Source organism: Ranitomeya variabilis, chromosome 2 (genome assembly GCF_051348905.1).
Source record: "Ranitomeya variabilis isolate aRanVar5 chromosome 2, aRanVar5.hap1, whole genome shotgun sequence".
In the NCBI taxonomy this organism is placed as follows: Eukaryota; Metazoa; Chordata; class Amphibia; order Anura; family Dendrobatidae; genus Ranitomeya; species Ranitomeya variabilis.
In genome coordinates, this window is record NC_135233.1 from 691,958,763 (window position 1) to 691,986,674 (window position 27,912).

Consider the following 27,912-nt stretch of genomic DNA (forward strand, 5'->3'; position numbering starts at 1 on the left):
ACAGCCATTCTGCTGTTGAAATGATATTTTTGCAGTGACTGGCATGGATTCAGGTAGGCTTTCCCTCAAGTTTCACTGAGGTGAATGTGGTCAGCTGGACTTTAAAATGGGCCGTCAAACCGTGGATATAGGCTCCTTCTCACGTGTCTGTGTATGACCACCCAATCACCTGGATTCTACTGATGTACAGTACATCTGCACTGGCATTAGGATCTGGAATGGATGAGAACACATGTTTATACAAGACATTAAGTCTTTTCTGCAAGGCCTGGGCATAGGCTGTCATAGCACCGTGCTGCATTCGTAGCACCTGTGGGAAGTACAGACCAGTCTTTGGCAGACTACCAAACAGGACTGCAAAGGAGACAAGCCTGACTTTCTATTTAGAGTGTGTCTGACTGACAAGAGTGCAAGAGACAAACACTCTACCCAGCTCTTTCCTGTGTCTGTCATGGCCTTTTGAATTTCCAGTTTAAGTGTCCCATTTAGTCTTTCCACTTCCCATTACATTGTGGTCTATATAGTGTATGATATGCTTGCTGTATTCCCAGGGCCTGCATGGCTTCCCTCATTATTTCTCCCGTGAAGTGTGTACCCCTCTCGTTTTCTACGGTTTTTGGGACACCATACCTGCAGATCAGTTCTTTCATCAGTTTGTCTGCAGTCGTTTTAGCTTTTGCACATTTTACCAGATAGGCTTCCAGCCAACCAGAAAAAAGATCTACACATTCTAGGACATTTTTCAGACACTCCTACCTGGGTTGTTGTATGTAGTCAGTATGCAGTCTCTGAAATGGGTAGAGAAGCCTGGGTGTCGCATTCTTAGGGACTTTTAGGCCAGCGTCACACTAGCGAGTTTTACGGACGTATGAGCGCAGAAAATACGTCCATAAAATACGCATTACACATGGCCCAATGAATCTCTCTATGGGGCTGCTCCTATCAGCCGTATATTACGCATCCGTAATATATGGTATTGTACGGGCGTAGAAAATCGCAGCATGCTGCGTTTTGTCAGCGTATTGAGCAAAAAATATGCCACTGCAAGTCTATGGGGGCGCGCAAAATACGGAATGCATACGGACCATGCGTGTGACTTACGAGAAATACGCTACACTCTGGCAGGTGCCAGGAAATGTCCCAAGGCCTCAATCAGGAAGCTGAGACATGCTCATTAGCTGAAAAAGCCAGACAGTGAACCCGGAAGTCTGCTGCACGCCTCCAAGGAGTCCAAATCAGCATGGCTACCATCATAAATGTGGACATGTTAAATGTTTTGGTGCAAGAAAGGCCAGTAATTTGGGACCAGAGAGATCCCAACTATGCCAACAGGGCCCAAAAAGAGGCAGCATGGAGGAGTATATGTGGGTCCCTATTACCACATTATGACCAGCAGCCACGTGAGGCACAGAGCCAAACAAGTAAGTACACTCATGTTTGTAAATTGATTTTAATGTGAAACAGCAGTACCTAACTCCTTTGAAGTATTTATCCTAAAATTGTTAAGTATTTGATATATTAATTTATATAACACCATTAAGTCCATGGTGCTGTACATGAGAAATGTAAGTAAATACAGGGTTCTTACAGATGTCCCTTACAGTGTTCAACAGAAAAAATACATACTGGGATAGAGGGTAAGGGACTCTGTCCTTGTGGCCTTACATTCTATTTTTTTTTTTTTTACATTAATAATAAATATATTACACAAATGCAGCTTCCTAGGCTACACTGCAATCTGTGTAGTCAATTACACCTTGTGTGACCACTGTGCATAATGGCGTAATAAATTATTTTACTCTATTTTGTTGCAGTGGATGATGTGATGAAAAGATGGCGGAGCATCCGCGATCAATATAGGAGGGAGAGGCAGCAGCGTGACAGGAGTGTGTCAGGCGCACCTCCTAAAAAATATATATATATATGTATATTATGATCGCTTGACCTTCTTGAATCCCAGTATGGACCTCAGACCGTAAGTACAAACCTCACAACACATTTTCCACATATGTTTAGAATGGTCAGACATTTTTTTTTTTTAATTTTCCTACATACTTTCATAACAGAACACAGTCTAACCTCACTGAGAGGGAGATAGGGTCGGATTCGGCGGTGTTCATAGACCCAGTTGGGGAAGGAGGAGTGGTGGCTGGTCCATCTTCAGATGCGTCATGCTCCATCCCTCCAGGATCCTCGTCTACCACCCATCCAGCTCCAGCAGCACCTGGCCAAGATGATGCCCCACCAACAACATCAGCAGCAGCACAAGCAAGCCAGGATGATCCTGCCAACAGCAGCAGCCCTACTGTTGCCCTGGAGTGCTCACCACAGGCTGCAGGGATGTCACAGCGTGCTCGCCGCAGAAGAGAGCTCCTCCAAAGTAGGAGAAATGTTGATACTGGGGTGTTGAACTACCTGGCAAGGGTTACTGAGGATGATGGTGAGGAGGGCTTTACGAAGAGCCTGGCCCGGTGCTTACGTCCACTAGAGCATGAGGTGAGGCTTCGTGTGAGAGGGTGCATTCAAATCCTTATTGATGCATGCACCCCCCCAAATGACCCATATGAGCTTATGGAGTCTATTGAGAATTGCAGCTGTCAGCACGTAACGTCCTGCGGCTGCAAAGATGTCAACAGGTACATGCTCAACAGGGATTAGAAGCACCCCCTCCATGTGAGCCTACACCTCAACCCCTACCCATACCAAACCCACCATGGCAACCTCAGTACCATATGGCAGACTATCATCAACCTTCCCAATATGGCCACTTGTCCAGACCCAGTGCTGGAGGCTGGTCCCAACCTGGGTTTGCACGACATGGCCATATTGGGGTTGGATATGATTCCAGGCCATATTTTCCACAACCTGAGGGATTTGGTCAGATTCCTTATGGCTAGTGTTGAGCATTCCGATACCGCAAGTATCGGGTATCGGCCGATACTTGCGGTATCGGAATTCCGATACCGGTATTCCGATACTTGCCGCGTATCGGATACCGGAATCGGAAGTTCCCAGATTCAAAATGCACAAATTCAGCCAATGAGAATGATTCCAAGTGTGGGCACATCCTGTTTAGCATGGAGGGCATGAAACTACTGGCAAGGCTGTAATTGGCTGCTGAAATGATGTCATGCTGCAGTTTAAAAGTCGCTGGCGCCATTTTGCGATCACTCTGCTGTGAATTCAGTTAGTGACAGGACGCTGTTTGCTGACTGAGGGCCAGTTTAGAGATAGCGATTTGCTTCTTTGTGCTTTCCAAAGGCTAATTTAGCAACCGCTGTGTTCACCTACTATTCACCTTGCTATTGCCTTGTAGCGCTGTTTTCACAGCGATCTGCAAGGTCTGTGTGTGTGTGTGTGAGTGCAGCCCACTCTCTAGTCTGAGTGCAGCCACATAGGCCATCCATAGCTGGTTGTATTCAGTTCAGGGAGGGTGGTTCATTGCCTCATACTGTTCTTTTTTTTTTTTTTTTTTCCAAGTAGTGTAGTCTGCTAATAATTTATTCAAAAAAATCCTATTAGTGTCTTTCCACCCGTCTCCAGCTAATTTGTGGAAAAACACTACATAGGATAACGTAGAGGAGGGTTTTTGGGCCTTGCAGCGCCGTTTACGGCTGTCTGCACGGTCTCCGTGTGACTGCAGCTCGCCCTGTAGTCTGTGAGCAGCCATAGCCTGGTTGTCTCCAGCTCAGGGTTCTTCACTGCATCATACCGCTAAATCAATTTTCATTTTGTTTTAAGTAGTGCAGGCTGCTGCACATTTTTTCAAAAAATTCCTATTAGTGTCTTTCCACCCGTCTCCAGCTAACTTGTGGAAAAACACTACATAGGATAACGTAGAGGAGGGTTTTTGGGCCTTGCAGCGCCGTTTACGGCTGTCTGCACGGTCTCCGTGTGACTGCAGCTCGCCCTGTAGTCTGTGAGCAGCCATAGCCTGGTTGTCTCCAGCTCAGGGTTCTTCACTGCGTCATACCGCCAAATCAATTTTCATTTTGTTTTAAGTAGTGCAGGCTGCTGCACATTTTTTCAAAAAATTCCTATTAGTGTCTTTCCACCCGTCTCCAGCTAACTTGTGGAAAAACACTACATAGGATAACGTAGAGGAGGGTTTTTGGGCCTTGCAGCGCCATTTACGGCTGTCTGCACGGTCTCCGTGTGACTGCAGCTCTATCTGTTGTCAGTTCAGCCCCCAAAAAATAAATAAATAATAAAGTTCACCAAACACACCAGTTACACCACTTTTACATTTGTGTAGGCCACATTAGCTCATATTAAAGTCTAGTCCACACTTTAGAAAATTAGTGTTTCTTATACCTGTTAGGAGGAGTTGTTCAGGAATAAGCACACAAAGCCGTTAGTACTTTTCTGCTTATCTTTATCAGTCAACCAAGATGAAGAAGGCAGTGAGTAAGGCACGTGGGCGTGGGCGTGGGCGCGGAGCAGGGAGGGGACGTGGGGATTCTGTGCCTGCTGCGGGCACCGGTGACTCATCAGCACCCACTTTCACCAGGCAACAGTCATTCATGCGCAGCTTTGTGTCAGAGCGCCGTACACCGCTGCTGCGTGAAGAACAAATTGAAGCCATTGTCGGATGGATGGCAGCTAATGCATCAACTTCAATTAGTGCCACATCCTCTCAGACACAGAGCACTGGAGAGCAGCCATCTGTCTCTTCACCACCTGCCAAATTGCCCAGGCAGACAGAGAGCCCAGGACAGGAGCCGTCTCTACTTCTGTTCTCCGAATCTCTTGGCTTGGAAACAGGGGGCCAGCCAAGCAGCATTGGAGAAATGGAAGAAGAGGCAGGGTGCAGTGATGCCCAACAGCTTTTTCTCTCTTCCTCTGAAGAGGCGGGTGGGCCAGTGGCTCCGGTCACCACATCGCAGGCCGCATCAGCTGATGATGACACTCAGGTGCCACTTACTGGTGCGTGCTCTGCTGCTGAGACTACCCAGGAGGAGCAGTTGGGGGCAGAGGGTAGTGTAGATGATGAGGTCCTTGACCCATCTTGGCGTGAGGGACAGGAAGGTGGTGGGAGCAGCTCTGAGGAAGAGATTCCCCGTACGGCCCAAAGAGGGAGAGGGAGGGGGAAGACTTCGGATCCTGCAGCCTCCGCTTTGGCAGCCGTTAGGAGCATGTCTCTTCCAAAAGCCAAAAAGGGCGCTCCCAAGACTTGCAGTGCCTGGTCCTTTTTTGACACAGTTGCAGCTGACATTTGCTATGTCAAATGCAAGGTGTGTCATCACAAAGTCAAAAGAGGTCGAAATGTCAGCAACCTCAATACCTCCAACATGTGGAAACATCTGCGCACCAGGCACCCGGCGGAGTTAGAAAAACACACTGAAGAGCTAGGCCAACCAACAGCGGCAGCTACCACCTCTTCAGCTCGTGTTGCCTCTTCCTCCAGCTGGTTCGGCTTCCTCCCAGGATCGCCGTGGAAGAACTTCTGGCCCTGTTGTCCAGAGACCCGCTGTAATTCCACCCGCAGCACCAATTTCCCAGTCATCCACACACTCCCAGCCCAGTCTACAGCCATCGGTAGTACAGGCATGGGAGAAAAGGCAGCCTTTCTCGTCAAACCACCCACAAGCACAGGCTCTGACTGCAGGCATTGCCAAACTTCTGTCACTGGAAATGCTGTCATTCAGGCTGGTGGAGACTGACAGCTTCCGTGACTTGATGTCATTGGCAGTCCCACAGTACAATGTGCCCAGCCGCTTTTACTTCAGCAGGCAAGCCGTCCCTGCCCTGCACAAGCATGTGGAGGGACACATAAAACACGTGCTACTGAACGCCGTCAGTAGCAAGGTCCACCTCACCACCGATGCGTGGACCAGTCAACATGGACAGGGGCGATACCTTTCCCTCACTGCCCATTGGGTTAATGTCGTTGAGCCGGGTACAGACCGTGCGAGTGGCGCAGGACGTGTCCTGCCCACTCCAAGGATTGCAGGAATCCATTCTGTACACATTGACTCCTCCTCTTACACCAGTTCCTCAGATTCATCGCTGCAGGAGCCGTCACAGTCCACCTCCACATGGACCCGTGATGAACGTGTACCTGTTACGACCGACATGAGCACAGCCGTGGCCAAACGTCAACAGGCCGTCTTGAAATTAATTTTTTTGGGGAATCGTAGCCACACAGCGCAGGAGCTCTGGAATGCCATAAAGCAGGAGAGCGATGTGTGGTTTGTGCCAGCGAATCTCCAGCCAGGCATGGTAGTGTGTGATAATGGCCGAAATCTGGTGGCAGCTCTGGGCCTCGGCAACCTCACTCACATCCCATGTCTGGCACATGTGCTCAATTTGGTCGTGCAGAGCTTTTTGAGGGACTATCCGGATCTTGATGTACTGCTGCACAAGGTCCGCCTAGAGTGTGCTCACTTGCGACGTTCCAGCACGGCAAAAGCGCGCATTGCGGCTCTGCAGCGCCGAAACCGCCTGCCGGAACATCGCATCATATGTGACCTACCAGGTGGAATTCCACGTTACATATGTTGGAGCGGTTGTGTGAGCAGCAGCAAGCTGTAATGGAGTACCAGCTGCTTCAGGCGCAAAGAAGTCGCAGTCAGCGCCGTACAGACTTCACAACCACAGAGTGGGCCACTATGAATGACGTCTGCCAGGTTTTGCGTCCCTTTGATTATTCCACGCGGATGGCGAGTGCAGATGATGCACTAGTCAGCATGACTGTCCCCCTTATCTGCCTGCTTGAAAAATCACTGCAAGCGCTAAGGGATGATGTTGTGGAAGAGGTGGAGGATGAGGATTCACCTTTTCCATCATCTTCTGGACAGTCAGTGCCACGTGGTTCCTCACAAACGCGTAGGCAGGGGACAGTTTGTGAGGAGGATGAGGAGGAGTCAATGGAGGAGGAAGACATCCGTCCAGAGGAGGGAGTTACAGAATTGTCCAGTACTCAGTGTGTACAGCGAGGGTGGGGTGATGACGAGCGGGCAGAGATCATGCCTCCAGCAGGGGACAGCGTTTCTTGGGCAGTTGGCAGTCTGCAGCACATGGTGGATTACATGCTGCAGTGCCTGAGAAACGACCGCCGCATCGCCCACATTCTCAACATGTCTGATTATTGGGTGTTCACCCTCCTCGATCCTCGCTACCGGGACAACGTAGAAAGCCTCATCACACCGTTGAACCGGGAGCGAAAAATGCGGGAGTACCAAGACACACTGGTGAATTCCATCATCTTCTCCATTCCAACTGAGAGAAGTGCTGCTAGTGCATTCCAAAGCAGCTCAGTGCGTCCAGGCAGTGGTGGAGGCTCTGCACAAAGAGGGAGCAGAAGCAGTGCCTCTGCCCAAGGCAAGACCAGTATGGCCCAACTGTGGCACAGTTTTCTGTGCCCCCCACAAAAGTCTACACCATCACAGACGGCTCCAGTCAGCAGGAGGCAACGGTTCCGTCAGATGGTGACAGACTACATGTCTTGCCCTCTTGCTGTACTCCCAGACGGCTCTTCCCCTTTCAAGTTTTGGGTCTCAAAGCTGGATACATGGCCAGAGCTAAGCCAGTATGCATTGGAGGTGCTGTCTTGCCCTGCAGCCAGTGTATTATCGGAATGTGTCTTTAGTGCTGCAGGTGGTGTACTAACTGACCGTCGCATGCGACTATCCTCCGATAACGTTGACCGGCTTACTTTCCTGAAAATGAACAAGGCCTGGATCTCGCAGGAATTTGCCACTCCTCTTCCTGATTAAATAATTAGGTGACTGTCTACGTTATCCAGGTCTCCTGTTGTGTTCATCTTTCTACCACCTAAACTTAAATTCCTGGGCTCCAACACCGCCAGTTGAGGCTCAGAAGTGCCGTCTGCACAGTCAAAACATACGACCCAGTGTTATTGGGTTTCAGTAACGTCAGCTGATCCCCAGCTGTGTAGCCGGCAATGTGTCCTGCGACCGCCACGCTGACACAACAACTGAAATGTAAGGGAATCTGTCCCCCCCCCAAGGCGTTTGTTACTGAAAGAGCCACCTTGTGCAGCAGTAATGCTGCACAAGGAAAAGGTAGCTATTTTTGTTTAGCTCCTTGCACACGCAGAACTTAACACTTATAAAATGTGTCCACTGATACCGTAAAACCGTCCCGGAGGTGGGACTTTCCTTCGTAATATGACGCAGCACAGCCGTCATTCCTACCCCCCCCCGGCGCCGTGCCCCGGCTCCTCAGCGTTGTTTGATTCCGTCCCGGAGCCTGCGCTGTTATGTTATCCCGTGGCCAGGCACACTTAGCGCTGCCCGTCTTCTGGCATCATTTGGTGTCAGGATGGCTGCGCCTGTGCGGCCGCGCTGGCCGAGAGCCCGCCTCGCAGTGTCTTCTGATTTAATCCCACTGGGGGCCTGGGATCCATGGACATGCGCAGTGCATATCTGAACCTCCACCTCTCACTCATCTCCCTATGGCTTCTTCAGACTGTTCGGTGTCAGCTGGTCCCTAATAGCATGCCACGGCCGTGACACCGCACAGTCTTAAGAAGCCGTAGGGAGGGGAGTGAGAGGCGAGGATATGCACTGCGCATGGCCATGGATCCCAGGCCCCCAGTGGGATTAAATCAGAAGACACTGCGAGGCGGGCTCTCGGCCAGCGCGGCCGCACAGGCGCAGCCAGCCTGACACCAAATGATGTCAGAAGATGGGCAGCGCTAAGTGTGCCTGGCCACGGGATAACATAACAGCGCAGGCTCCGGGACGGAATCAAACAACGCTGAGGAGCCGGGGCGCGGCGCCGGGGGGGTAGGAATGACGGCTGTGCTGCGTCATATTACGAAGGAAAGTCCCACCTCCGGGACGGTGTCACGGTTTCAGGGGACACATTTTATAAGTGTTTAGTTCTGTGTTTGCAAGGAGCATGATGAAAAGAGCCACCTTTTCCTTTTGCATCTTTTGTGCTGCACAAGCTGGCTCTTTCAGCTACAAACGCCTTGGGGGGGGGGGGTTAAAGGTTCCCTTTCGACTTTCTCAGGCTTCGGCCTACATTGTGTTCCTCTGCTTTTCCACCTGTCCCTGGGCTCCAACACCGCTAGTTGCCGTCCAGAAGTGCTGTACGCACAGTCCCAACAGTCGCTCCTCTGTTATTGGGGTTCAGTAACGTCAGCTGTTCCCCAGCTGTGTGTGTGGCAATCCCTCCTACCTCCTCCACCTCCTCCTCCTCCACCTGTCCCTGGGCTCCAACACCGCCAGTTGCCATCCAGAAGTGCTGTACGCACAGTCAACAGTCCCTCCTCTGTTATTGGGGTTCCGTAACATCAGCTGTTCCCCAGCTGTGTGTGTGGCAATCCCTCCTACCTCCTCCTACCTCCTCCACCTCCTCCTCCTCCACCTGTCCCTGGGCTCCAACACCGCCAGTTGCCGTCCAGAAGTGCTGTACGCACAGTCAACAGTCCCTCCTCTGTTATTGGGGTTCAGTAACGTCGGCTGTTCCCCAGCTGTGTGTGTGGCAATCCCTCCTACCTCCTCCACCTCCTCCTCCTCCACCTGTCCCTGGGCTCCAACACCGCCAGTTGCCGTCCAGAAGTGCTGTACGCACAGTCAACAGTCCCTCCTCTGTTATTGGGGTTCAGTAACATCAGCTGTTCCCCAGCTGTGTGTGTGGCAATCCCTCCTACCTCCTCCTACCTCCTCCACCTCCTCCTCCTCCACCTGTCCCTGGGCTCCAACACCGCCAGTTGCCGTCCAGAAGTGCTGTACGCACAGTCAACAGTCCCTCCTCTGTTATTGGGGTTCAGTAACGTCAGCTGTTCCCCAGCTGTGTGTGTGGCAATCCCTCCTACCTCCTCCACCTCTTCCTCCTCCACCTGTCCCTGGGCTCCAACACCGCCAATTGCCGTCCAGAAGTGCTGTACGCACAGAGCCAAACACCTCGCCAATGTGTTAGTGGGGTTCAGCACCGCCAGCTGTTCCCCTGCTGTGTATACGGCAACGTGTACTGCGACCGCCACGCAGGCACAACAAGTTAAATTTAAGGGAACCTGTCCCCCCCCCCCAGGCGTTTGTTACTGAAGGAGCCACCTTGTGCAGCAGTAATGATGCAAAGGGAAAAAGTGCCTCTTTTCGTGGTGCTCCTTGCACATGCTGAACCTATCACTTATGAAATGTGTCCCCACACACCGTTAAACCGTCCGGTAGGTGGAACTTTCCTTTGTCGTTTGACGCAGCACAGCCATCATTTTTACCCCCTTGGCGCCATGCGCCGCCTCCTCAGCGTTGTTTGAATCTGTCCCGGAGCCTGCGCTGTTAGGTTAGCCCTTGGCCATGCACACATGTTGCGCTGCCCGTCTTCTGACATCATTTGGTGTCAGGCTGGCTGCGCCTGTGCGGGTGCGCTGGCCGAGATCCCGCCTCGCAGTGTCGTCTAATGTAATCCCACCGCGGGCCTGTGATCCGTGCCCATGCGCAGTGCATATCCTCGCCTCTCACTCCCCTCCCTACGGCTTCTTCAGACTGTGCGGTGTCAGCTGATCCCTAATAGCATGCCACGGCCGTGACACCGCACAGTCTGAAAAAGCCGTAGGGAGGGGAGTGAGAGGCGAGGATATGCACTGCGCATGGGCACGGATCACAGGCCCGCGGTGGGATTACATTAGACGACACTGCGAGGCGGGATCTCGGCCAGCGCACCCGCACAGGCGCAGCCAGCCTGACACCAAATGATGTCAGAAGACGGGCAGCGCAACATGTGTGCATGGCCAAGGGCTAACCTAACAGCGCAGGCTCTGGGACAGATTCAAACAACGCTGAGGAGGCGGCGCACGGCGCCAAGGGGGTAAAAATGATGGCTGTGCTGCGTCACACGACAAAGGAAAGTTCCACCTACCGGACGGTTTAACGCTGTGAGGGGACACATTTCATAAGTGTTAGGTTCCGCATGTGCAAGGACCATAATTAAAAGAGCTAAGTTTACCTTTTCCAGCATTAGTGCTGTACACAATGGCTCTTTCAGCTACAAACGCCTGGGGGGGGGGTTAAAGGTTTCCTTTCAACTTGCTCGAGTGCAGGCTTCGGCCTACACTCCGCTCCCCCTGCTCCTCCTGCTGACCCTGGGCTCTAACACCGCCAGTTTGGGCCCAGATGTGCTAGCTGCACAGAGAAAAACACCAGCCAATGTGTCAGTGGGGTTCAGCACCGCCAGCTGTTCCCCTGCTGTGCAGCCGGCATCGTGTCCTGCAAAAGCCACGCAGACACAAGAACTGAAATTGAAGGGAACCTGTCCCCCCTCCCCCAGGCGTTTGTACGTTTTACAGCCACCTTGTACAGCGGTAATGCTGCATGTGTGCAAGGTGGCTCATAAACGTATTCTCCTCGCACATGTGGAACTGAAAACACGTCTGAAATGTGTCCTCTGTGTGACCATTTAACCGTCCCGGTGGTGTGACTTTCCTTTGTAATGACACGCTGCAACCCCCTTGGTAGCGCTGCCCGTCTTCTGGCATCATTGTTTGGCTGCCTGCGCCTCTGCGGCCGCCCTGACCCACACAACGCCCCTCGGTGTCTTATTTATTGGGACTGCGAGGGTGTGATTGATGGGCATGAGCAGTGCATCAGTTCGCCTGTCCCTCATCTCCTTCCGCCTTCTTCAGACTGTGCGGCTTCATGGCCGTGGCATGCGATAAGGGATCAGCTGACGCCGCACAGTCTGCAGCGGGTGTAAGGACCCGAGTGCGAGAGGCGAACATATGTGCTGCGCCAGGCCATGAATCACAGCCCCGCAGTGTTTTAACAATGTTAAGACACCACGGGGCTGGGATTCATGGTCATCGCGAACCGCAGCGGCCGACATTAAATGAGGTCAGAAGATGGGCAGCGCTAACAGCGCTAGGCCAGGGGATAACACGACAGCGCAGACTCCTGTACAGCAAATAACAACGCTCAGGAGGCTGCACCCAGCACCAAGGTGGGATTCTTGACATCTGTGCTGCGTCTCATTACAAAGGGAACTTGCGCCTCCAACACAGTTTGACTGTATAAAGGGCTAAATGTTATACGTGTTTCATTCAGCGTGTGCAAGGAGCCAAATTAAAAGAGCAACCTTTGACTTGTGCAGCACTACTGCTGCATAAGCTGTGGCTCTTCTACTTTGTAACCCCTGAGGGGGGGTTAAAGGTTACCTTTGAAATTGGTTCAATTAGGCTTCGGCCTACACTCTGCTCCCCCTGCAGAGCCAGGGCTCCAACACCGCCAGTTGGGGCCCGGTACTGCTAGCTGCACAGAGAAAAACACCAGCCAATGTGTCAGTGGGGTTCAGCACCGCCAGCTGTTCCCCTGCTGTGCAGCCGGCAACGTGTCCTGCAACAGCCACGCAGGCACAACAGACCCAAAGCTGCCGCCAGTGCAGGCTTCGGCTTACACTCTGCTCCATCTCCTCCTCCTGCTGACCCCGGACTCTAACACCACCAGTTGGGGCCCGGTACTGCTAGCTGCACAGAGAAAAACACCAGCCAATGTGTCAGTGGGGTTCAGCACCGCCAGCTGTTCCCCTGCTGTGCAGCCGGCATCGTGTCCTGCAAAAGCCACGCAGACACAAGAACTGAAATTGAAGGGAACCTGTCCCCCCTCCCCCAGGCGTTTGTACGTTTTACAGCCACCTTGTACAGCGGTAATGCTGCATGTGTGCAAGGTGGCTCATAAACGTATTCTCCTCGCACATGTGGAACTGAAAACACGTCTGAAATGTGTCCTCTGTGTGACCATTTAACCGTCCCGGTGGTGTGACTTTCCTTTGTAATGACACGCTGCAACCCCCTTGGTAGCGCTGCCCGTCTTCTGGCATCATTGTTTGGCTGCCTGCGCCTCTGTGGCCGCCCTGACCCACACAACGCCCCTCGGTGTCTTATTTATTGGGACTGCGAGGGTGTGATTGATGGGCATGAGCAGTGCATCAGTTCGCCTGTCCCTCATCTCCTTCCGCCTTCTTCAGACTGTGCGGCTTCATGGCCGTGGCATGCGATAAGGGATCAGCTGACGCCGCACAGTCTGCAGCGGGTGTAAGGACCCAAGTTCGAGAGGCGAACATATGTGCTGCGCCAGGCCATGAATCACAGCCCCGCAGTGTTTTAACAATGTTAAGACACCGCGGGGCTGGGATTCATGGTCATCGCGAACCGCAGCGGCCGACATTAAATGAGGTCAGAAGATGGGCAGCGCTAACAGCGCTAGGCCAGGGGATAACATGACAGCGCAGACTCCTGTACAGCAAATAACAACGCTCAGGAGGCTGCACCCAGCACCAATGTGGGATTCTTGACATCTGTGCTGCGTCTCATTACAAAGGGAACTCGCGCCTCCAACACAGGTTGACTGTATAAAGGGCTAAATGTTATATGTGTTTCATTCAGCGTGTGCAAGGAGCCAAATTAAAAGAGCAACCTTTGACTTGTGCAGCACTACTGCTGCATAAGCTGTGGCTCTTCTACTTTGTAACCCCTGAGGGGGGGTTAAAGGTTACCTTTGAAATTGGTTCAATTAGGCTTCGGCCTACACTCTGCTCCCCCTGCAGAGCCCGGGCTCCAACACCGCCAGTTAGGGCCCGGTACTGCTAGCTGCACAGAGAAAAACACCAGCCAATGTGTCAGTGGGGTTCAGCACCGCCAGCTGTTCCCCTGCTGTGCAGCCGGCAACGTGTCCTGCAACAGCCACGCAGGCACAACAGACCCAAAAGCTGCCGCCAGTGCAGGCTTCGGCCTACACTCTGCTCCATCTCCTCCTCCTGCTGACCCCGGGCTCTAACACCGCCAGTTGGGGCCCGGTACTGCTAGCTGCACAGAGAAAAACACCAGCCAATGTGTCAGTGGGGTTCAGCACCGCCAGCTGTTCCCCTGCTGTGCAGCCGGCATCGTGTCCTGCAAAAGCCACGCAGACACTTGCTCTTGTACCTTCTGCTCCCCATCCTGGTTCCAGTACCGTCAGCTGGTTCCGGGCAGAGCCTTTGGCTTAGGTGCCTCCCTCTGGGTATCCGAGTTCCACCAACGTCAGGTGGTCCTTGGTAGTGCTTTCAGGCACGGGTACCTCCTGCTTAGTAACCGGGTTCCAGTAACGTCAGCTGGTCTTCGGTAGTTCCATTGGCTCTTGGACCTTCGGCTACCCATCCGGGTTCCAGCACCGTCAGCTGGTTCTCGGCAGTGTCTTTTGCTCTTGTACCTTCTGCTCCCCATCCTGGTTCCAGTACCGTCAGCTGGTTCCGGGCAGAGCCTTTGGCTTAGGTGCCTCCCTCTGGGTATCCGAGTTCCACCAACGTCAGGTGGTCCTTGGTAGTGCTTTCAGGCACAGGTACCTCCTGCTTAGTAACCGGGTTCCATTAACGTCAGCTGGTCCTCGGTAGTTCCATTGGCTCTTGGACCTTCGGGTAGCCATCTGAGTTCCAGTTCCATCAGCTGGTTCTCGGCATTTTCTCAGCCTTCTTGTACCTTCTGCTACATTTCCAAGTTCAAGAGACTAAACACGATGACCCGGAAGACCACCCCTAAGATGACAACGACACCAGAGACGACAACCACCGTGATGACGACGACCCTGGAGACGATGACCCTGAAGACCACCCCGATGACGACGACCCCGGAGACGACGACCCTGAAGACCACCCCGATGACGACGACCCCGGAGACGACGACCCTGGAGACGACGACGACCTGGAAGACCGAGAAGCAGAAGAACAAGAGGCTGCAGAACAAAGAGCAGAAGAACATTAAGCATAACACTAAATATCAGAGCAAAAAATATTATCTAAATTATAAGCAGAAGAAGACTAAGCAGTGTATGGGGTTGAGTCCGTTCCTCCTCGTGGTGCCCCTGGATAAAGCCTGATGCTGCAGGCCAAACTGAACGCGGACAAATGTAACTCTTTTGTGACAGGCAGAACGGAAGGTGTAATCTTCAAACTTTTATAGATAACAACTACGGGAATGCCTGTCACAAATAAGAATATGATGAAGAAGTAGAATATGATGAAGATAATAGTAAAATAAAAAGAATATGAACAATATAACCAAAAAAATAATAGGTAGAAGATGAAGAAGAAGATGAATAAGGTGAAGAAGTTGATGTCAAAGAAGCTGATGATGAGGATAATGAAGAAGAAAGTGTGGGAGAAGTAAAAAAGAAGGTGAAGGGCGTGGAAGTAGTGAAACATCAATATCTGACAAAATTAAAAAAAAATTAACATAGTCAAAATCTTTCTAACGCCGAACGTCATAAAAAAAACCAAAATCCTGCTATTCTATTACATTGGGCTAAACCTCTGTGCCTTTAATGTCTCCTCCACGTCCCCCAATACATACTACATTATTCTTAGTTGTTTTCCTTCATGTAGAATGAACCTACAAGTTTATAAAGGGTTTATTTTAATTCCGATATTTTCGTCCCATTGACTTGCATTGGGATCGGGTATCGGTATCGGATTAGATCCGATATTTTGACGGTATCGGCCGATACTTTCCGATACCGATACTTTCCGATATCGGAAAGTATCGCTCAACACTACTTATGGCCATTACCAAACTGGGCCACATGAGTCAAGGCCGAATGTTCCTCCGGCCCACACATCATGCATACAGGGTGAAGGACAATTGGCCCAACAAAGGCCACCTGACCAGGACCCAGAGCTACCCCCATCTCTACCACCTACTTACCGAAATCTGTGATTTTTTTGTGTTGTTTTTGTGTTTGGTGAACATAACCATGTGTTCTATATGTTTGTGCTGTCATAGCACTTTATTATGATGTTCAAGTTATAAAAAAAAAAAAGCCAACTTGAATTGGCTGGAAAAAACAACATAATTTAAAAAAAAAATTTGAGTTAAATCAAAAAGGCTTTTGCGGTAAGTAAAAAATATCCTTTAAAGCCTAATTATGTTTGTGGTCCAATCATTCTTACATCACACACACATGCTCTGTTCATAACCATATGTGAATTAAGTAAATACAACACACAGAGTTTAGATTAGAATTTTTTTTTGGTTTGGTAAACTTAGAATATATTTTCAAAGGAAAATAATCATACATGCAAAACTGCATAATCTTGCCAGAGAGTGGCACCATGAGGAGAAACAAAATAATTTGTGAATACATCCCTAACTTTAAGACCAGAAAGGGGACGGCGCGGAGGAGGGCCATGTGGTGTAGGCCTAATCACATTGCTCAACAGGTGTTCAGCAATATCAGCTGAGGAACAATCATGTATGCGGGTAAAATTGTGCAAAATAACACAGACTTTTATGACTTCATTGACTGTAGCCTCACTGAGCTGAATGGCAGACTGGAGAACACGCCATCTTGCCACCAGAATCCCAAAGGCGCACTCAACCAGTCTCCGTGCCCTGGAAAGCCGCAAATTAAAGACCCTCCGCCGGTGGTCCAGGTTGCTCCGGGGATAAGGCCTCATGATGTGCCTCGTCAGTTGGAAAGCATCATCTCCAACAAGAACAAAAGGCAATGCTTCCACATTGGAGCCTGGGAGTTGTTGTGGTGGTGGAAGATCTAACTGGTTGTCACATAGCCGCAGATCCATAATGGATGAATTGAAGACCCTAGAGTCTCCAGTTCGCCCTTAGGCCCCAATGTCTACAATTATAAACCCGTAGTTACTGTCAACTACAGCTAACAGAACTACAGAGAAAAACTGCTTATAATTGTAGAATTGGGAGCCAGAGTTTGGCGGCTTCCGCACCCTGATATGTTTCCCATCCAATGCAGTTAGGGAGGTCACAAGTGTCCTGGAAGCCACTGGCTATTTTGAGCCAATCCTCCTGTTTTGGCTCAGGCATAACAAGTTCCTGAAGTTTAGCCCATATTTGACTACAGGTTGACCGCTAGTGTTGAGCATTCCGATACTGCAAATATCGGGTATCGGCCGATATTCGCTGTATCGGAATTCCGATACCGAGTTCCGATATTTCTGCGATATCGGAAATCGGAATCGGAAGTCCCCACAGTGCAAAAATCACTATAATGGAGTGTAGGCGGTGCGTGGGCGGAGACTGCGTGTCTCTTTGTGGGAGGGGTCTGTGCAAGTGTGTGTGCCTGCCGGGGGGTCTGTGTGGCCTGCCGGGGGGTTTGTGCGGCCTGCTGGGGGGTCTGTGCGGCCTCTCTGGGGTCTGTACGACCTGCCGGGGGGTCTGTGCGGCCTCTCCGGGGTCTGTATGGCCTGCCGGGGGGTCTGTGCGCCCTCTCCGGGGTGTATACGGCCTGCCGGGGGGCTCTGTGCGGACTGCCGGGGGTCTTTGTGTCTGTGCAGGCATCGTCCGATGAGACTGCAAGTCCCATCGGACGATGCCTGCTACACTGACAGTGATTGACACATTAGCCAATGGTGGGACAGTAGTAGTCCAGTGTTGAATGTAAAAAAAAAAAAATACTCCATACATGCTACATACATACATACATACATGCTACATACATACATACTACATACATGCTACATACATACATACTACATACATGCTACATACATACATGCTACATACTGCATACATACATACTACATGCTACATACATACATACTACATACATACATGCTATATACATGGTACATTCTACATACATACAAGCTACATACATGCTACATACATACTACATACATGCAACATACATACTATATACATATATACATGCTACATACATGTTACATACATACATGCTACATACTACATACATACATGCTACATACATACATACCACATACATACCACATACATACTACATACATACATGCTACATACATACATGCTACATACATACATACTACATACATGCTACATACATACATGCTACATACTGCATACATACATACTACATGCTACATACATACATACTACATACATACATGCTATATACATGCTACATACTACATACATACATGCTACATACATGCTACATACTACATACATGCTACATGCATGCTACATACATACTACATGCATACATACTGCATACATCCATCCATACATACTACATACATGCTACATACATACTACATGCATACATACTGCATACATACATACATACAGTACATACAATACATACATATAGACATACAGTATATTAAACATAGATTACATACTCACCATTACTTGTCATTTTGATCCCCGAAGCCAGTGTCATCTATAAAAAATATGAAAAAAACAAACAACCAATATACTCCCTGTTCGCAGAAATCCACGAGTGTCCCACGACGATCTCCCGTGGAGAGCAGCAGCAACAGCTGTTGCAACCGCTCTCTATTGGCCCCAGGAAAACAATGATGGGAGGAAGGTATTCCTCCGCCGCTGTAAAAAAAAAAATCCCTAGTCTCTCTTTATGGCATTGCTGGCTGACAAATTTTCCCATGCAGCAATTGCCATAAAGTGACACTTTGAACTATAGTAACCTCAGTGATGCACTGCAGGAGCCATTGTCTCCTGTCAGTGTGTAACTGAGGGTCCTATAGAGCAGTGACATCACCCGATGTCACTGTTCTATAGGGGAGATCGTCGTGGGACACTCGTTATTAATTGGACTACGGCGGACAGGTAATATACGGTTTATTATTTTATGTTTTTTGCAGGCGCTGAAGTATGGTAAGCATGGTGAAATGAAGAATATTAAAATACTTTTTCCTAATGTGTGCGTGTTTTATTAACCCTTTTCTTACTATTGGATTAATAACGGATAGGCGTCTTATTGACGCCTCTCCGTTATTAACCCGGCTTAATGTCACCTTATGATAGCAAGATGACATTAACCCCTTATTACCCCATATCCGACCGCTACACGGGAGTGGGAAGAGAGGGGCTAAGTGCCGGAATTGGCGCATCTTACAGATGCGCCATTTCCGGGGCGGCTGCGGACTGGTATTTGTAGCCGGGGGGGGGGCAATATCCATGGCCCCTCTCTAGGCTATGAATATCAGCCCGCAGCTGTCTGCGTAGCCTTTCTGGCTATAAAATATAGGGGGACCCCACGTCATTTTTTGGGGGGTCCACCTATTTTAATAGCCAGTAAAGGCTACGCAGACAGCTGCGGGCTGATATTCATAGCAGGCTACAAATATTGGCCCCCGGCCGTCGGCTTTCTCCCTCTGGCGCAGAAAATTGCACGGGAGCTCACGCCGTTTTTTTCCGTTTTTTTTTTTTTTTAATTCAACGCTCATAAAGGCCTCTTTCACACTTGTGTCGGGCCGACGTACCGACGCACGTTGTGAAATTTGTACACGACGTGGGCAGCGGATGCAGTTTTTCAACGCATCCGCTGCCCATTCTGAAGTGCGGGGAGGAGGGGGCAGAGTTTCTGCCGCGCATGCGTGGTAGAAAATGGCGGACGCGACGGACAAAAAAAGTTCACTTGAACGTTTTTTTCGTGCCGACGGTACTCCAAAGCACGATGGATCCGTTGCATGATGGAGGCGACGTGTGGCCATTCGTGCGGTTTTTGATGCTGTTTTTGATGCAGTTTTTGGTGCTTTTTTGATGCAGGTTTTTGGTGCGGTTTTTAAAGCAGTTTTTGGTGCAGTTTTGATGCAGGTTTTGATGAGGTTTTTGGAAAATAAATAAACGGAAAATGTGCATGATTTGAATGGAAACATGCATGAAAAAAACGGACAAAAACCGTTCCTATGTGTTTTCCGTCCTGCGGAAACAGCTTTTTTGACGGATCCTGTAAAAAAAGGATGAAACTTGTGGCCATCAGGCGCAATCCGGCGTTAATACAACTCTATGAGAAAAAAACGGATCTGGCGGAAAAAAAACAGATCCGGTGGAAAAAAAACGGATCTGGTGGAAAAAAACGGATCCTGCAAATGTGCTTGCAAGATGCGTTTTTTCCCATAGACTTGTATTAGCGACGGATCTCGACGAATGGCCACATGTCATGTCCGTCGTGCAATGGATCCAACATGTTTTGGCAGACCGTCGGCACGAAAAAACTTTCAAGTGAACATTTTTTTGTCAGTCGCGTCCGCCATTTTCTACCACGCATGCGTGGCAGAAACTCTGCCCCCTCCTCCCCGCACTTCAGAATGGGCAGCGGATGCATTGAAAAACTGCATCCGCTGCCCATGTCGTGTACAAATTTCACGTGCGTCGGAACGTCGGCCCGACGCATAGTGACGGACCCGTACCGACGCAAGTGTGAAAGAGGCCTTTATGAGCGTTGAATTTTAAAAAAAAAAAACGGAAAAAAATGGCGTGGGCTCCCACGCAATTTTCTGCACCAGAGGGAGAAAGCCGACGGCCGGGGGCCAATATTTGTAGCCTGCTATGAATATCAGCCCGCAGCTGTCTGTGTAGCCTTTACTGGCTATTAAAATAGGGGAACCCCCCCAAAAAATGACGTGGGGTCCCCCTATATTTTATAGCCAGAAAAGCTACGCAGACAGCTGCGGGCTGATATTCATAGCCTAGAAAGGGGCCATGGATATTGCCCCCCCAGCTACAAATACCAGTCCGCAGCCGCCCCGGAAATGGCGCATCTGTAAGATGCGCCAATTCTGGAACTTAGCCCCTCTCTTCCCACTCCCATGTAGCAGTGGGATATGGGGTAATAAGGGGTTAATGTCACCTTGCTATCGTAAGGTGACATTAAGCCGGGTTAATAACGGAGAGGCGTCAATAAGACGCCTATCCGTGTTATGGACCTGGTGGTTAGGAGCACCCGGAATGACCTGATGAGTAAATTCAAAATCGGGACTAGCTCTGGGTAAGTGGGAACTCTGCTGACCGCAAACCCTACTCCTATCACACACACTAGAAATAGCCGTGGAGCGTACCTAACTCTCCCTAGACGCCTCTTCACAGCCTAAGAGCTAACTACACCTAAAGATAGAAATAGAAGCCTTACCTTGCCTCAGAGAAATTCCCCAAAGGTAAAGGCAGACCCCCACATATATTGACTGTGAGTTAAGAGGAAAGTCACAAACACAGGAATGAAACAGGTTTTAGCAAAGGAGGCCAGATTTCACTAAATAGAGGATAGAAAAGGGAACTATGCGGTCAGCACAAAAGACTACAAAAAACCACGCAGAGTAAGCAAAAAGACTCCCCACACCGACTCACGGTGTGGAGGTGCCACTCTGCACCCCAGAGCTTCCAGCTAGCAAGGGAATATCATGATAGCAAGGTGGACTAGAAATTAGCAGTAACAACAAATGAACTAGCAAAGACTTAGCTTCTGCTGGAGTAGACAGGTCCTCAGAGAAGTCCAAGAGAGATCTGAACCAATACTGAAACAATGACAGCTGGCATGAAGTAATGATCTGAGTGGAGTTAAATAGGGAAGCAGCATAGCAATAAACGAGAGCAGCTGTTAAAGCCAACCTCAGTGACCAGCAGTTCCGCTCGAAGCCACCAGAGGGAGTCAGAACAAACCAAAGTACCATTCATGACCACAGGAGGGAGTCCGAGAACGGAATTCACAACATATCCGTTATTAATCCAATAGTAAGAAAGGGGTTAATAAAACACACACACATTAGGAAAAAGTATTTTAATATTCTTCATTTCACCATACTTACCATACTTCAGTGCCTGCAAAAAACGTAAAATAATACACCGTATACTACCTGTCCGCCGTAGTCCAATTAATAACGAGTGTCCCACAACAATCTCCCCTATAGAACAGTGACATCGGGTGATGTCACTGCTCTATAGGACCCTCAGTTACACACTGACAGGAGACAATGGCTCCTGCAGTGCATCACTGAGGTTACTATAGTTCAAAGTGTCACTTTATGGCAATTGCTGCATGGGAAAATGTCTCATACAGCAATGCCATAAAGTGAGACTAGGGACTTTTTTTTTACAGCGGCGGAGGAATACAGTGGCGGAAGGATACCTTCCTCCCGTCATTGTGTTCCTGGGGCCCCTGGAGAGCGGTTGCAACAGCTGTTGCTGCTGCTCTCCATGGGAGATTGTGGTGGGACACTCGTGGATTTCTGCGGACAGGGAGTATATTGGTTGTTTGTTTTTTTTCACATTTTTTACAGATGACACTGGCTTCGGGGATCAAAATGACAAGTAATGGTGAGTAGGCTTGAGCGAAACGGGTCGGCCATTTTCAGAAGTCGCCGACTTTTGGCAAAGTCGGGTTTCATGAAACCCGACCCGACCCCTGTGTGGGGTCGGCCATGAGGTCGGCAATCTTCTGAATCTGGTATCGGAATTCCGATACCGAGTTCCGATATGTTTGCGATATCGGAACTCGGTATCGGAATCCACATTTAAATGTAAAATAAAAATTAAAATAAAAAATATTGATATACTCACCTCTCCGACGCAGCCTGGACATCACCGCTGGTAACCGGCATCTTCCGTTCCTAAGAATGGCGCTTGAAAGACCTTTCGAATGCTTCACGGCTTGTGATTGGTCGCGGCGGCCCACGTGACCGCTGAGCGACCAATCACAACAAGCCGTGACGTAATTCTCAGGTCCTAAATTCCTCATTCTAGGAATTTAGGCCATGAGAATTACGTCACGGCTTGTGATTGGTCGCTGAGCGGTCACGTGGGTGGGCCGCCGCGACCAATCACAAAGCCGTGACGTCATCTAAGGCCCTTCACGCGCTAATTCTTAAGAAGGAAGGCTGCCGGAAAGAAGCAGGGTGCGTCCTAGGGTGAGTATATACCTAATAGGAATATACTCACCCTCGGCTTCTTTCCGGCAGCCTTCCTTCTTAAGAATTAGCGCGTGAAGGGCCTTAGATGACGTCACGGCTTTGTGATTGGTCGCGGCGGCCCACGTGACCGCTCAACGAGCAATCACAAGCTGTGACGTAATTCTCATGGCCTAAATTCCTAGAATGAGGAATTTAGGACCTGAGAATTTCGTCACGGCTTGTTGTGATTGGTCGCTGAGCGGTCACGTGGGTAGCCGCGACCAATCACAAGCCGTGAAGCATTCGAAAGGTCTTTCAAGCGCCATTCTTAGGAACGGAAGATGCCGGTTAGTACCAGGGCACGTCAGAGGGTGAGTATATCAATATTTTTTATTTTAATTCTTTATTTTACATTTAAATTTGGATCCCAGGGCCTAAAGGAGAGTTTTCTCTCCTTCAGACCCTGGGAACCATAGTGTCCCATTGCACTGCATTGGGTTTCGCGTTTCGGCCGACCCCGACCCCGACTTTTTTATAGGATCGGCCGATTTCACTCGACCCGACTTTTGAGAAAGTCGGGTTTCGTGAAACCCGACCCGATCCTATAAAAATAAAAGTCGCTCAACCCTAATGGTGAGTATGTAATCTATGTTTAATGTACTGTATGTCTGTATGTATGTATGTATGTATGTATGTACTGTATGTATGTATGTATGCAGTATGTATGCATGTAGTATGTATGTAGCATGTATGTAGTATGTATGGATGTATGTAGCATGTATGTATGTAGCATGTATGTAGTATTTAGCATGTATGTATGTAGCATGTATGTATGTATGTATGTATGTAGCATGTATGTAGTATGTATGCAGCATGTATGTAGTATGTAGCATGTATGTATGTAGCATATATGTATGTAGCATGTATGTAGTATGTATGTAGCATGTATGTAGTATGTAGCATGTATGTATGTATGTATGTAGCATGTATGTATGTAGCAGGTAGCATGTATGTAGAATGTATGTATGTAGCATGTATGTATGTAGTATATAGCATGTATGTATGTATGTAGAATGTATGTATGTAGCATGTATGTAGTATGTATGTATGTAGCATGTATGTATGTATGTAGCATGTATATATGTAGTATGTAGCATGTATGTATGTATGTAGAATGTATGTATGTAGCATGTATGTTGCATGTATGTATGTAGCATGTATGTAGCATGTATGTAGCATGTATGTATGTAGCATGTATGGAGTATTTTTTTTTCAACACATTAGCCGGATGATGGGACTACTACTGTCCCATCATTGGCTATTGTGTCAATCACTGTCAGTGTAGCAGGTATAGCCTGATGGGACTTGTAGTCCCATCGGACGATGCCCGCACTGAGACCCCCGCACGCCGCACTGAGACCCCCCCACGCCGCAGAGACACCCCCCATGCCGCAGAGACCCCCCCCCACACCGCAGAGACACCCCCCCATGCCGCAGAGACCCCCCCATGCCACAGAGACCCCCCATACCACAGAGACTCCCCCACGCCGCAGAGACCCCCCAGCATGCCGCAGAGACACCCCCCACGCCGCATCGAGCCCCGGCACGCCGCATAGAGCCTGGGCAGCCCGGATACAGCGCCGCATAGAATTAGATCCCTGGCAGGCCCGCACAGACCCCGCCCGCACACACAGAATCTCAGTGTCCGCCCACGCACCCTCCACACTCTCTCCCCCCTCCAGAATAGCATATAGAAGGACAGAAAGGGCTGATTTACCTTCCGATATTTGTGTCCCATTCACTTGTATTGGTATCGGGTATCGGTATCGGCGATATCCGATATTTTTTGGATATCGGCCGATCCAATCTGATACCGATACTTTTGAATATCGGAAGGTATCGCTCAACACTATTGACCGCACAATGCCCGAAATTGTCGACTGCCCAATCAGAAACTCCAGGTGTAGTCCCGCATACGACAAGCCAGTGGACAGGAAGCTGAAAGGGAAAAAAAATATTAGGTATGCAACAAGAGTTCACACAAAACATGAAGAAGCACAAGTAGATAGTATCTTTTTAAAAACATGATTAACACTGTAAAATGGTACATTTACCTAGGGTACTTTACTATAACATTAAACACAGTTTGTTTGATCTGCTTGTGCCCTAATGTACACATATACTTTCAAAAACCTGGTAGAACACAACACATAAAAAAAATCATCAACATACAGTATGTGAGAATGTTGAATACATACCGTAAGGTAAGGAGAAGACGCTCCTCTGCGGATATGGCTTTGTGCATCCTTGTGTCCTGATAGGTGATACCTGGACATAAGATCTCCAACAAGATATCAAAGGTACTGATGGTCATGCGACAGTACAGATGGGACTTGTCAGCAGGGGCTGGCTGGCACATTTCAGCCTGGGGGGCAATCACAAGGCAGTGGCCCTCGAGTTGCGGTGGCCCTCCTTTTCCCTGCTTACCTCTGACCATTGCATTAAAGCAGCAGACATAACAGGCTTTAAAAACAGGCTGGTACAGAGATATGGGAACAGAACTGAGCTTGCTGCATAGATATGGGAGCAGAACCGAGCTTACTACAGAGATATGGGAGCAGAACCGAGCTTACTACAGAGATATGGGAGCAGAACCGAGCTTACTACAGAGATATTGGAGCAGAACAGAGCTTCCTATAGAGATATAGGAGCAGAACAGAGCTTACTGCAGAGATATGGGAGCAGAACGGAGCTTACTACAGACATATGGGAGCAGAACGGAGCTTACTACAGACATATGGGCGCAGAACGGAGCTTACTACAGAGCAGTATAATATAGTAAAATATATAGATGAATTAGAAATGGCGACACACGCAAACGTCATCTGCATTAGTAATACATGCACCATTACATAATTAGTTGTAGGCTGGGTTCACAAGAGTGAAGTTTACATTCTGTATACGCACCACAACCTCCAGCCTCGCGGAGGGTATCCCTCCTGTAAACCCAGCCTGACGGGGACAACCCCTTATAAATGGAAGTGTGCTCCTCTAAACCATGCAATCACTGCCAATCCTCCAACCGTAAGTGGTGAATTTCCAGAGCTGGGAAATGGAATTTCAATATTAGAACACGTCAACTTTGGTTCCCGTCCCTCCTCAAGGAAGTAAGGCAGACAGGTGTGATAAGACTATTAGAAAAACTACTGCCACACACACGGCAGTACATACTGGCAGAAGTGTGAGGGCATTAGTGCCTGTGTATGGACATGTCAGAGGCTAGAGAGAAGAAAGTTTGGTCCCTCTTAGCTTCTGGCAATGTTTTACCTCAGCTCACATTTGGGCCATACCATTGTAAAACAGGTAGACACATTTACCCACTGACCCTACTATTCATAAGGAACTGCTGTCTACCCCTTAGTTGCCCACTGTATATAGTCAGTGTGGGGATGTGGGCTACAGAACAACACAGGGCGATGACACTGCTACCTGAACCCTTCAGCTGCCCCACAATATGCAGGGAGTAAAACCAGTACAAAGTATGGCAGCCTCCCTGCAGAGCTGTCCAGGGCCGGACTGGGACAAAAAAGGAGCAATGCCACACAAACCCCACCAGCCCACAGACTATAAAGGTACCTTCACACTCAGCAACTTTACAACGATATCGCTAGCGATCTGTGACGTTGCAGCGTCCTGGATAGCGATCTCGTCGTGTTTGACACGCAGCAGCGATCTGGATCCTGCTGTGATATCGCTGGTCGGAGCTAGAAGTCCAGAACTTTATTTGGTCGTCAGGTCGGCGTGTATCGTCATGTTTGACATCAAAAGCAACGATGTCAGCAATGTTTTACATGGAGCTAACGACCTGTGAGAACGATAAATGAGTCGCCGTTACGTCACAGGATCGCTCCTGCATCGTTCTGGAGCTGCTGTGTTTGACGTCTCTACAGCGACCTAAACAGCGACGCTGCTCGTTGTCTATATCGCTGCAGCGTCGCTGAGTGTGACGGTACCTTAACACTCCCCCCACACCCGATCAGTGGATTTTCCTATACTGTGTTGTGCCCTTCAACGCTCCTCTTAAAGGCGTTATTTGAAGAGCTATGTGTGAATGTCGCCACAGTGCCCACGATTGATCGCTTCTTTAGAGCGCCGGTTCTCGAGATCATGGGGGTCCCAGCGGTCGGACCCCAGCAACTACAAAGTTCTCGGGAAAGGGGATTACTTGGTATAATCCATTTAAATGTGTTTTCCAATATATATATATTTTATTTTCCCATAGTATTCCTGAAAATAATAAACCAATATTAACCCTCCCAAAGACCAATGTCGCCTATCCGAGAACAGGACAGGAACAGGATTGGCAGGAGGAATGGTACTGTGCAGTGTATATATACAGGACAGGAGGAGGGTACTGTGCAGTGTATATAAACAGGAGGAGTGGTACTGTGCAGTGTATATATACAGGACAGGAGGAGGGTACTGTGCAGTGTATATAAACAGGAGGAGTGGTACTGTGCAGTGTATATATACAGGAGGAGTGGTACTGTGCAGTGTATATATACAGGACAGGAGGAGTGGTACTGTGCAGTGTATATATACAGGACAGGAGGAGTGGTACTGTGCAGTGTATATATACAGGACAGGTGGAGGGTACTGTGCAGTGTATATACAGGAGGAGTGGTACTGTGCAGTGTATATATACAGGAGGAGTGGTACTGTGCAGTGTATATATACAGGAGGAGTGGTACTGTGCAGTGTATATATACAGGACAGGAGGAATGGTACTGTGCAGTGTATATATACAGGACAGGAGGAGTGGTACTGTGCAGTGTATATATACAGGACAGGTGGAGGGTACTGTGCAGTGTATATACAGGAGGAGTGGTACTGTGCAGTGTATATATACAGGAGGAGTGGTACTGTGCAGTGTATATATACAGGAGGAGTGGTACTGTGCAGTGTATATATACAGGAGGAGTGGTACTGTGCAGTGTATATATACAGGAGGAGTGGTACTGTGCAGTGTATATATACAGGACAGGAGGAGTGGTACTGTGCAGTGTATATATACAGGACAGGAGGAGTGGTACTGTGCAGTGTATATATACAGGACAGGTGGAGGGTACTGTGCAGTGTATATACAGGAGGAGTGGTACTGTGCAGTGTATATATACAGGAGGAGTGGTACTGTGCAGTGTATATATACAGGAGGAGTGGTACTGTGCAGTGTATATATACAGGACAGGAGGAATGGTACTGTGCAGTGTATATATACAGGACAGGAGGAGTGGTACTGTGCAGTGTATATATACAGGACAGGTGGAGGGTACTGTG